Source organism: Chinchilla lanigera, unplaced genomic scaffold, assembly GCF_000276665.1.
Source record: "Chinchilla lanigera isolate Chin_1 unplaced genomic scaffold, ChiLan1.0 scaffold00024, whole genome shotgun sequence".
NCBI lineage: Eukaryota > Metazoa > Chordata > Mammalia > Rodentia > Chinchillidae > Chinchilla > Chinchilla lanigera.
Window position 1 is genome coordinate 9,194,830 of NW_004955425.1, and position 11,593 is coordinate 9,206,422.

The window sequence follows — 11,593 nt, forward strand, 5'->3', positions numbered from 1 at the left end:
ATCATAGGTTTGTCTGGATTTACAGATTGCTGGATGCAGATATTGGCATCCATGTTTGCATAAATCTATCTATCTGTCTATCTATCTATCTATCTATCTATCTATCTATCTATCTACCTATGATATATCTATGTATCTATGTATCTATGTATCATCTATCATTTATTTAATCTTTTTACTGTAGCTACATCCCTGAATAATCTTTCCTTGATACAGTGGCAATACCTGGTGCAAATGCTGACAAATTTGGAAGTTCATCTTCTATTCACCATCACAAGCCAGAGATGCACTGAGAGCCCTATCTCTACCCAAACAAGCTTTTTGCAAGGTTCACCAGGTGTGCCTCTATTACCACCTGTTAAACACAGACAATAAGGAAGACATTCTGATGCTGAGATTTTCATCTGTAGATCTCACTCCTTAACCGTTATCACTACTTTATCCATTGTTACCAGGGCTCAATGGAGCTGAGCTTTCACCCATATCTAGCAGCAATGAGCTTAAGAAAATGAAATGTTGCAAGTCTGGGTTGGTTTCTGTTCTGTTGTATTTCCTCTTTTATTGCCAAGGAATTGAAGTGTATAGCTGAGCCTAGCCCTCACAGTTTCATCCTATGATAATAATTCAAGTGTAACTCAGCCCTCTATTTTCTCCCTCCTAGTGGCTGTGGGGTTCCAATGAGAATCTGATCTTATTGAAAAGAGGATTGGGGTTCCAAAAAATATGGAAATGAGGAATATTTATGGATCTGTGGGAAAATGTATTGACTGTATCTGTGGAATGTCTTCCAAAATATTTAGGTAGATATTCAAAAATTAAGCAAAAAAAATACATATATCAGTGGTGGAAAAATTTGAGAAATAAAACCACAGTCTTTTGTGATATAACATTGAAGGTAAATTAATGTAATCAGTATTTATGATAAATTACATACAATAAATTTAAGAGTGACTATAAAGGAAAGTGCTGTAGTGATGGTAAATCTTAATTGTCAACATGTTTACTTTACAGTCACCTTAAGGAATTAGTAAAATAAACTACTGGGCATGCCTATATGGTATGACCTTGAGGACTCTATCTAGTCTGTGACTCCTTGATTGCTGATGATCTTCCTTCATTTTTGTCTCCTAGCCACCATGGATTGAGAAATTTTTTCTTTACCACGTTTTTTTGCTACGATGTTTCCTGTTTAGATCCAACTGACCATGGACTGGCACCTTGGAAACTGTGAGGCAATAAAATTTTTCGTTAAGGTACAGGTATAAGGGATTTTTGTACCAGCAATAGGAAAGATGATCAATACAGATAGTATAAAGGAGCCAAGTGTTAAATAGTAAAGTCAAAAGCGAAACCTCAAATCAATAAATTGATATATATGATTCATCTGAATATATATAGATGATATAGATATAAATAATGCAGATATAGATATAGATACAGATATAACAATAAAAGAAGAAAGACCCTAAAAAGAGTTGAGTAAAGTTTTATATGGAGAACCGATTAAAGGGGTACAAACATATTTTTATTATATGCATAATCTGACATTTTCTCAATGATGTACACTTGTTGCTTTAAAATAAGCATGAACTCCAAGAAACAGCTTTGAATTTACATGAGTGTGTAAATGACAGCTGTTTAATAGACATGTATTGTATTCCACTAACACTCCAATGCTGCTTGCAGTAGTACTCTCTCAATTGCACAGTATGTTCCATTAACGTTACCATCCTTTAAAAAGTGTTTTAAGAACACAATAAAGTGAAACCTTATTATCTAAAGTTCCATTAAATTTTATGCTAGTCTCAACCCTAATTTAAGAATACAGAATAAAAATTTATATAATTTATGCTATTCAGAGCCCAAAATATCCTGAGTGATAATTTCTCAATAAGCCTTGAAAACATGCCTGAATGTTTTTCTTTCATTTTCTGTAAAGTCTGAGAACACCAATATAACAGTAGCTATTGTACCAAAGCAGAACAATTCTATCTATGTTCACAGAATCAAAAAAATGTGAGGTTATTTAATATATTTTCAACACCCTTCAATGAAGGGACTCATGTAGACATATTCAGAAATGAAGTTATTCAGGGAGGGAATCTGCTCTATATCCCATGTCTTGTAGAAGTTAAAGGATAACTTATTTAAAAGCACCATTACCCATTCCTGGAACATAGAAGACACTCAGAATTCTTTTTCCTCATTCACTTATAAAACAAATTCAACCCCATTCATCAAAATAACTAAGGAAAAACATTCAAACCAGTCTTGTTTACATTCTTGGAATATTTTTCTCTTACTATAGTTGCTCATAAAAACTGACCTATTTAATTAAGACTTAAAATTCAAGAATTTTTAAAAACTTTCAAATAAAAGACATTTAAATTTCAAATTCTTCAATTACTATTTGTGAAATGGTTTATTTTCTCATAATCTGCTCTACAGCGAGGAACTTTACTTTTCAAATGGTCATTTCATTTGCAAACCATACACATAATTTGATGATATTTCTCCCATTCTTTCATGGAATGTACAAAAATAAACACAGGTTCATCTCATTTTTCAAAAAAACTGTTTTTCACTTCTAATATTTACACCTTTTCTTAAATTTAATTGTCCCTAATCTCTCTTTTGTTGCTATAATAATTCACTTACCTTTTCCAAAATTTCTACCTTCTCTCTGTTCTGCAATAGTCCTGGCATTAAGCGAGTTACCACCAAGATAAAACTAATATTCATATGCAAAACTATTTTCATTTCTATTTGTTTCTGGAAGTGGGGTGGACAGCAGGGAGACATCTGCTCAGTGCTGCTGCAAACCAGTACCAGTTATCTGAAAAGCTGAGGAGGAAATGGACTGTTTAGCAGCAATGTTTCATAGTAAGCACCAAAACATCATTTCAGCTTTCTCTTACTTCAGGGTAACTCATAATCAGACCAAATATGTATTCATTTATTAAATATTTACTGAGTATTTACTAAATTCTCAACACTGAGCTCATTAGCAGATGTACTACAGTATGTTATACAAAGCCCCAGATGAGATATATTCTCTGCTTTAACTCACAAAACAATAACATAAGGTAGAAAATAATACCTCAGATTTAGAGGTGAAATATCTGTAGCTTATCAATATTAAATGTTTCACCATATTCTGTGAAGAATACAAGAATGAAATAGAATTGACTTAAGCATTGGCTACAGGATTTTACATTGAAAAATTCTACTTAGATGATGATTATGATGTATATTAACGCCTCTTTACTCTGACATTCCTTGCATAATATTATTATATATTATGTATAGGTTTCTGTATAATTTATCACCCTTTAAAGACATAAACAAGAGCTCAGAGAAGTTAAAAAACTTCATTACTTAAAATAAATACCTTGAACAGAATTAAAGCTCATTTCCAGCTTTACATCAGCAGTTATAAAACTGAGACCTCACACTAGCTCACAGACAATTCTCTCTCCCTTCTTCCTTTCTTCCTCCCCCCTCCTTCCCTCTCTCTCTGTCTTCCTTTCCTCTCTCCTTCCCTGATTATCTTTCTCTTTCTGTCTCTGACTCTCTAAAGTTGTCTCTATTGCCTTTACTTCACCTGTGTGTTTTGTGTTGTTTGTTTTTCATTTGTCTTTTGGCATTCAGTCTTCTCTGTCAACTCATTTCTCTTTGACTTTCCATCTGTCAGAATCTGTTTCTCCCTGTCTGAGTAGCGTCTCTACCCATACTTCTCTCTGTGAATGCTTCTGTCCTTGTCTCTATTCTTTCCTCACTGTGCTGCTCAGTTTCTCTCTGCACTCTCTTTCATTTGTCCTTCAGTGTTTTTATCTTTCTCTCTGTGAGTCTTTCTTCATTTTTCTTTCTTTGCACAATTTTGTCCACGTCTCTCTTTGATGGACTACTCCAGATCTCTGTATCTTGGACTGAGATGTCAGGTTCTAAAGAAATAGCAAACTCTCCCCTAGTTTTAATAACCCTTCTCTGGATTCCAGTGATGTGCTGTAAAATTGAAGAAATCAGTCCTTTAAATGGCAAAGCATAAAGGGAAGTCACTGTCCTTGGATAAACAATTTGCATTTCCATAAGGATTCAGTGATGCAGAATCAGAAAAGGCTCATTCTGACACCTCCATGAACACTACAGGGAGAGCATTCATTAGCTGGTCTCCCATTTGAATGATGTACTTCATTGCACACACTGCTGTCCACCCCCATTCAGGAAATAGCTCTTCATTCTGTCTGAAACTCGCCCTTTCACTAGGCATTAGAATGAATGACCTTACAAGTAATAGGAACCACACATCTGCCATGGCCTGAGAATGCTTACACTCTAGAAGCCGCACAGAAGTTACACCTCCTGTCAATTTCTTATCCATCACGATGCACAATAAACAAGCTTTGAATTTTTCCATTTACCAGGCCAGTGGAGAGAAATGTTTTAAGTTCTTTAGTTCCGTGAACTCATGACTGCCTCTGCTTTTTGCATTTGTAGCCTCAATAGCTATGATCTCATATTGAAGGTTTAGTACAATCTTTAAACACCTTCTGAGGTAAAAAGAAATTTGTCCACTACAGTGCTCTGGTAGAAACTTTCACTCTCTCTGATAGAAATTATTTGTTGTCATTACTGTTGATACATATTCTGCTTGAGATGTGATTGATACACATTAAAACTATTGTATTATATTTAGCAATTAACAGATGTCTTATTGCTTTGCCTGGCTGACTGGATTGTACAAAACTCTAATAGACTGAGTTATAAAAGGAAATACTGAGGAAAAATATTTAGGGGGTTTGTTAAATTTTCCATGGAAAATAATTTTCTTCTTGGATCACAATCTGAGGTTTTAAGCAATTTATATTAAATAATCAGTCATGCATGTCTGTATGTATGTGGATATCTAAAGCATTAATGTGTTAATTATTTTCAGCCTGAGACCAAGCACATTTGGTGTCATATTCCTCCAAGACTGGCACGTTGCTGGATACCTCACAGGTGCTGATTGTAGGTGCTGATCCAAGGCCATGCTATTTATGCTCATATTTAAAATAATATCCCCTCCTAATGATCCTCATGTATAAGGAAGTAATGGCCTCATTTGTAATTTCTGTGTATATTTTCTGTCTTTTTCTTTTCTTTTAAGAGCAGGAAACATTTATTGAGGGAAAGATAGCTTCGGTCTAACAGAGACAGGTCTTAGAAAGTGAATTGCCCTATTTTCTATGTTTTTCATGTGAACCAAGTGACTTCACTCCCGTATTTAATTGAAAAGAAAGTTACATATTAATTCAGTTTCTGAGCACTTCGAACCCTTAGAATTTGTACATAGATTTTGCCAAGAGAACATAACTTTGCCATAAATTACTCAGAGTGGCTCTTTCTTTGCTCACTTAACATTGACTATGGTCATTAATGAATTCCCGCAATTCCTTTGAATATCTTTGCATGCAACCCTGTAATACGTGAACATCAAACTGGTACAGAAAGTCCTCCTGGGGTACAGCTCAGTGGTATAGCTCCTGCTAGGCTGGAGCCAGCACATGAGCTTGATTCCTGGTACCAAAAAAAAAAAAAGAAAGAAAAGAAAAATAAAGCCCCATAGGTGGTTGTTAGTTTTAAATCCACAGTGTGTCACATTATAAAGTAAAAAGTCATAAAATTCTCATTACAAAAGAAAAAATATATGCAGATATCAGTTTTAGGTGAGAATAACAAAACCAGCTTTGGAGAGTCACCTTTGTCTAAATCAGTCATTTCAATTGTGTAATTATACAACCTTCTTTTGCAAGTAAAAGCCATGGAGACATGGAATGACAAAATGATTCTAGTATGCTATGATTTCCATAAGAGGAATAACTCATTCAAAAACAAAAACCAGAAAAGAATGACTGTAACTAAAAAGTACTCTCAGAGTTCTAAGTAAAAATTAAAGAACACATGCCCACTGTAGTAAGAAACAGTGTGACCTTTTTGCTTAAATTATTATTGCAGCCAAATGTAATTTATTCATAGGTCGAAATCCTTAGTGAAACTTAAACCATGTATTCCTCCCCAAGGGTTAGCTTGATAATAAAATACAAATGTGTACAGAGACTTCTATGTGAGAAAAAAAGTTGAGATAAAAGCTGGTTTATGAGAGTTTTATACCATTTTACACTATCTACGTAGGAAAAAAGTTCCTGTTTGCTGAAACTTTATCTGCACATTTATTATAAGTGATAGTACATTTATCTACTCTTATAAAATGCTCACACTGGGAATTACTTCATTTATTTTTATTTTTACTATATTGTAAAGTCTCAAATTTTTGAGACATGAAACTTTTTATGATCAAGTGATAACAAAAAGGAATCATTAATTGCTCATATATTCACATGACATACACTTTTTGATTAAAGAAAGTAGTGATTTTCTTTGATAAGAAAAATAATTAACTTTTGGATTTAATTTCAGTCTTAGGCTGTGTACCAAAATATTGAGAAATTTTTGCAAATGGCAAAAATCAGGTTGTCTGCCTGTGTGAAAAACTGGATAATATAACGATTAATATAATGCACATTATGCAAAACTCAAATGTGGAAAGATTGATAAAAAAGATGGTAATGCACATCTTACTTTAACTCAGGTTATGCTTCTTAGAATTAAAACTATTCATGTTCTGTTAAACCAATCTTATATTTCACTTACTAATATCAAGTAATATTAATGAAGAAAATAATTTTTTTCAATATCCTAGAAAAGCTTTTGATTAAATCCCTTAAAAATAATAATCAAAATCACTCTATGATTTTCTAGAGAGGCAGCCTACAGTGCTAGCTTCCTTGGGTCTCTCAACAGTTAATGCTTAGAGATGATCTCTGTGACAACGTTATGGGGATTCACATTCCGCGCTCAGCACATCATTGGAACAGCTATGAGGTGAGGAGGTCGCCACTCAGTAGAATTGGGCACCCATTAAATTACACTTTTATTTCATAGGAGCATGAGTTCCCAGTCAAGGGTATCAAGTAGCTGAAACTTGAAGACTCACATACGCTGATAAATGCCCCCACTTGCACTCAGCCACAATTTAAGCAAACTAAAGAAAACAGTAGTGGGTCCAATTTACAGAGAAAAACAAGTGCACATGTACATGTACCAAAAGACTCCATGCAGACTGTGCAAACTGCAGGCAGCATTCTGCACTTAAAATATGCTTTTGAAAACAAACCATTTGCTTCTCTAGTGTTAAGCAGCACAACAATGACTTGAGTATTTGGTTACTATGTTTGACAATCGGCTTTCTGGTGAGAGTAAATGAGTATGACTTGGAGTCAACCTTACCCGGGACCATCGTATCACTCTCTTGCTGACAATGGCCTTCTGCATGCATACTACAACTCCATCAAATCGCTGACCATCTGTGTGTACAAGAGTCACACATTCAACTACCAACAGATTGGGCCCGAATCTTATTACTCAGGGCCCACCTGCCCTGTTAGCTACTAAAGTATGCTTTTAAAGAGAAGCCAGACCACAAAATAGGAAAGCTGTTAAGACTATCTAGTATTAATTTTGTATTATAAGGATAAAGTCGACCTAGATTCAAATTCTAAATGGTTAATGCTCCTAGATACTTTTAAAAAGAGATAGATGTTCTAATGCACTAAAACATTTATAATGAAAGCATCAGGATACTCTATATCAGAGCAAGGCACAAAACATTCACACCAGTCATTGTGATGCAGTTAGCCACTTTAACTTATCTACCCACTAAAGCTTCCCTCACTATTACACATAAAGCAGAATGTCAAGGTGTGCACACATAAAAAAACAAAAAAACAAACAAACAAAAAAAACAGCATGTCAATTCTGATGCCATTTTCCCATGTTTTTTGGGAAGAGGAAGCCAGGGGAGTTCTTGAGGATTTTATTTGTTTAAGTGACAAACCAGAGTTGCAATTTAAGAGCGTGTGTCTTTGTAAATATTACAATGACATCTCAACAAAATTACAATCCCACTCTATAATCAAGGAGAACAAGAGGACATGCAACGATGTTTACTTTTCCAGCAAATAATTACTTGCACATCACGACTACTCTGCTCTTTGAACAAGCATAACAGAAAGTGATATGACAGATGTATTATACTGAAACAAGGTCTTAACTTTCTCTTTAGTTTACTGATGTCTTAAATTTGAAAAGATAGGGAAAGAGTTGGAGAGGGGGGAGAACTTACTTGCAGTTCAAAGTTTCATCTGTGCTCCATGTAAGATTATGCAGCAAGTTTCCTTGCCAAGGCTGCCTCCTGCACATCGCTTTAAAAACAATCAACGCTCATAATCTAGTTTCAAGACGATTCATTCACACGTTACACTTCTTGTTTCTGTGAGCCATTCATGGCCACTTTTGTAACATCACAAAAAATGTGAACTGAGACTTTTAAAAATGCACAACAAAGCAAAACACCTAAGCATATTAATCCAGGAGGCATACCATCCTTCTCCACGTTCTGAAGTGCGTGCCAACTGCCTTACTTATCACAAGCAACTAACTCTAAGCTGCTGGCAGGAATCTGTCTGCCCTCTATCTGTGGCTATTAGCTCAGCACGTTGATTCACCGGCACTGAAGCAGCAGCAATTAGCTCTCTTGCTCCTCACAGCATATAGAGACAACGGAGTGCGCTAGACCACTCAGTGACTGGAGAGTGCTTTGCGCCAATTAGTAGCAGGTGCTACAGCCCAAAAGACAAATTGATGCCCCACTGATAGAGGCTGCTGGCTGCTTTATTGTGCTGTGTCCTGTCAGCCTCTCTGGTGATTCTCTGGTCTCTTTTATGTCGTTGTTTTTTTATTGTTTTACTTCAACAGTCCTGAGAAAGTTAGCAGCTTACTTCTAGTAACAATATTATTGACAAGTCAAGATAATCTCTTAAGCTCCTTTCACAATTCTTTCTTTCCTTCTACCTCTTCCCCGAAATCCACGCTTTTATAGTAATTCCTCCACATTTGGAGGACATAGGAAACTTCATACATTTTATGGAAAACAAAAGTAGACATTCTAGATTATACAAGCAAGTAACTGATACAAGGTTATCATAGAGAAACTTACTATAGGAATATTGTGCTATAAAAAGTCTCCAAATTAGTATCGAGGGATAGGTAAACAAACAGATATTTTGATTTCTAATCAGGCATACATTTTTAAGGAATCTATCTTACTTAGTATTTAATGAAATCCATCTCAGATTTTGCCTACTTACTCACCTGAGCACCTAAAAAGAATGTAGAAATGAAAGTAATCTAAGAATATACAATAGTGTGACGTAGAGAAAATACACTTAGACTGACCGAAATAAAAAAGGTCAAGAGTATCACAGATAAAACTCCTCAGAGCCCTTGGTTTCCCCAAGGACAACGTAGATTTTATTTTACTCTGACGAGGTACTTGCCCAATTTAGAAAAAATACCTCTACCTCTAGAAATGCTGCTAGATTTGTAAACATACTCTCAGCGAAAAGTTTCATTAAAAATAACAGATACTTCTGGTTTAGTTTTCTAGGGGAGATGAAAGTCATGCATGTGGAGTGAATCTGATATCAGTCAGAGATGTCATAAATTTAAGGAATAAAACATGTAAAAGTAAAAACAGGTGATCATAGATGGGCCCCGAGAGCCCTCGGGCAAAACCTATTTAATCTGATGTCATGTACAATGCAAACAAATTGAATTATTTTATTCCTCCAAATCAATAAAGATGCAGGGGATGCTGATGGACACTTGTAGAAATGTATGCATTAAACAGCTATAAGAACTGATATTCTAAAAATTTTACAAATGATGTCTTAATAATGGGACTTCTCAATACAAGTTTAAACAAAGTTGTAATATTTTGAGATGATTTTTCATTTCATTGAAATATTACATATATGAAATAATACATACATTGGTATTAATAGCAGCTGGCATGATAAATTGTCCTAGTTAAGATAAAAACTTCTAATTATATTCCATATAAATCTAAAAGTCATCCTCACTTTTGGTGATATTAAATTATAACTTTGATGACATATCAGAAATGTAGCTACAGCACAGATAATTTCATCGCTTTCTTGGCTCCTATGCGAAATTAAACTGTTATTACTAGAACTGTTGTTGATGAAAAGAGCTTCATTTTTGTTTAATAAAAGTCACTATATTTTCATATTTAGTTATTAAAAATGAATTTAATGTGGTGACAAAATGCAATATTTTACAGGATGCAAGAGGCAAATTTCATAGAAATCAATTTACAAACAAAAATGCAGAATGGAAACAATCACTGGAAAATCCATTAACTGGAAATAATTTTGTTAGGCATATGGTGGTTAATATTCTATACTTTTCTCTCTCTCTACTCTTTCTCAATTTCTCCCTTTTTTCTTAGTCTCCATCTAGTTTTCTTTTTAAAGCCCACTGACCCCAACTCTACATCCTACATTTTACCCCTTTTCTTCTCTTGAAGAATTGATACCATAAAAAATATTCATTTTGCTCTATAATTGTAAGTGTAGTCTTCTAGCCATTAAATTATATTAATCAGGACATTTATGAGAAAGTTGGCAAAAATAAACTAGCAAGATTTTAAAATCAAAAATAAATAGTACACGTTGTAAATCTAAAGTTGAATTCTAACAGGTACATACAAATATACCATACATCCATACACATACACACAGTCATCATGAAGAATATAAATTTGCTGACTGTCGTTGCAGAGAGATTATGATGGATTTTCTCCAGTGGCTTTTTTTCAAGCTGGGGATTGGACTCAGGACTCTGAGCATGCTAAGCAAATGCTCTGCCACTGAGCTATACTCCTAGTACCCCTCCAAGTCTTTTTAAGTGAATTTTAATTTATTAACACTTCAGCACTATTTTACTCACTTTTACTTTTCTTTCAAAAATAACTATCAGAAAATATTTAACTTGTATTTATCTTGTATGGATTGTAGCAAAGGGTATATTATATGTTACTCTAAAGATTTATAACATTAAATGTATTAGAATGTTGTGAGATTATTTCATACAAAGTTTCATGTTACATTTTACAGAGAACTGAAGGAGAAATCATTTAATACTCAAATTCTATGCCAGAAATGAGCTCCACCCCACCCTTACCTGGGTAGATTAGCATGAAACTTTGCACTTATGCCAGTTCTCCTCTCTGAAGATTATTGAACAATAAGAAAACAAGGAATGAGTCAAAGACACAAACTTTCCTTTGCGTATTTAATCTTTTTGGAATCTTAACTTATTATAACTGTAGGTTTACACAGAGAGAGTTGGCTATCATTTAAAGTTACTTCTGTTGACAAGAGACTTACAGTGAAGTTTACTCCATTGACTGGCTGACAAATATACACGGAGAGTAGAGTATTTTTTATAAACTTCTAACTTCTGTCTTTTGGTGAAAAGTATTTCAAAGTGTCTGATTAAAGTATAGAAAGCCAATAGTAATCCATGCATATATTACTCTCAAATATATCACCTCATGAAAGCAAGACATAAGGGTATTTTGTTTATCCTTGCAGAATGAGAACTGAATTTTTGAGTCGGTAGAAACTGC

The 11,593-nt window shown here is 34.4% G+C and overlaps 1 protein-coding gene across 1 annotated transcript in view; it reads right to left on the reverse strand.

The window, feature by feature from the left end:
- Pcdh15 (protocadherin-related 15) overlaps positions 1 to 8,348 on the reverse strand; it is a 759,655-nt gene extending 751,307 nt beyond the window's left edge. Inside the window, exon 1 of the mRNA XM_013514752.1 lies at positions 8,225 to 8,348. The gene's annotated coding sequence lies outside the window, so the exon portion shown is untranslated. The remainder of the gene's footprint in view (positions 1 to 8,224) is intronic.
- Positions 8,349 to 11,593: the final 3,245 nt, after the last annotated feature.